The sequence below is a fragment of the Aplysia californica genome, unplaced genomic scaffold (genome assembly GCF_000002075.1).
Source record: "Aplysia californica isolate F4 #8 unplaced genomic scaffold, AplCal3.0 scaffold00383, whole genome shotgun sequence".
NCBI lineage: Eukaryota > Metazoa > Mollusca > Gastropoda > Aplysiida > Aplysiidae > Aplysia > Aplysia californica.
In genome coordinates this window covers 118,274-119,690 of record NW_004797653.1, presented here as the reverse complement: position 1 = coordinate 119,690, position 1,417 = coordinate 118,274, and positions in this window count along the sequence as shown.

Sequence of the window (1,417 nt, the reverse complement as noted above, 5' to 3'; positions counted from 1 at the left end):
AGGTAGGTAGGTAGGTAGGTAGGTAGGTAGGTAGGTAGGTAGGTAGATAGATAGATAGATAGATAGATAGATAGATAGATAGATAGATAGATAGATAACACGTCTGCTTTCCTATCACAGCTGACAGATTTTTATTGGGCGTTGTAAAAAACAAAATTAATAGTGACCTCAAAACTACACGCGTTTCTCTCTTTAACGACTGAATCGATGACAGCAACAGCTATCTCTTTGACGTATGTGTAGGGGAAAAAACTCCGAATAATTTTGTAATAACGATAGGTTTTGCCCTGGCGCTGTCTGTCTCTCTCCTCCATTATCTGTGGCCTTCTTTTTCCTCCATGCCAGTGGCCTTACTTGGAAGCAGGGTAGACTTGCGTCTTCAAGACAAGATTTGAAGCAGCGCTAAAGTTGCAGGTCGCGGCATAGGAGGAGTCTAGTGAAGTGAGTACCACAGGGTACTGTTGTACGTACAGCTGCAGGTTGTACACATCAGCCGATGAGTTCTGTGGGAAACCAGGAGTGTAAGGGTAGGGGAAAATACAGCGTCACATCATTGTTATAATATTTAATGTATTAAAACTATAAGTGCATTAAATTAGCTGGCTTTTTTGCGGTATATTTTAGTGTCTTCTAATAACTTCAATGAATTAAGTATTATGGAGATGATGGGAAACTGAGTACCTACTTTTGCAGCCCCCCCCCCTTTTTTTTCCTGTACATGTAACCATCATTTCGAGTGAAGGTATATGTGTATGAATGGGGCAGCCGAGTGCGAAAAGAGGGGGGGGGGGCTGTATTCACATACACATTGTTTTGGTTTGGGTTTATTGATGTTGATGGAGTTCTGTTGGAAGGTAAGGGAGAGAAGGACAGTTGGAGGGAGAGAGAATACTAATAAGGAAAAGCCAAAGACAAAGAATTTACATAGAAATTACATACATAGATGAGAAGTAGTGGGAAGAGAAAGTATGGAATAAAGAGAGAGAATAAATAATGTACTAGCGAAATTGGGAATTCAGAAGAAAAAGCGAGAAAAAAAAACTATGTAGGTGATTCATGTACCCATCGACATAATTTAGATGATTTCGAAGGTGGGTTTCAACCCAGCCTGTTAGAGCCAACCCAGTCTTAAAGATTCATTGTCCCAGCAGAAAGAGTGAAATATCCCGTATTCATTTTCGCCTAGGGGAATAGAGCTCAGGTCTTCTGTGACGATGGCAAAGCACCTAACTTCTACACCACTGACGCGCTGAGAGAGAGAGAGAGAGAGAGAGAGAGAGAGAGAGAGAGAGAGAGAGACAGAGACAGAGAGAGAGACAGAGAGAGAGACAGAGAGAGAGAGACAGACAGACAGACAGACAGACAGACAGATAGACAGACAGACAGACAGACAGACAGACAGACAGACAGACAGACA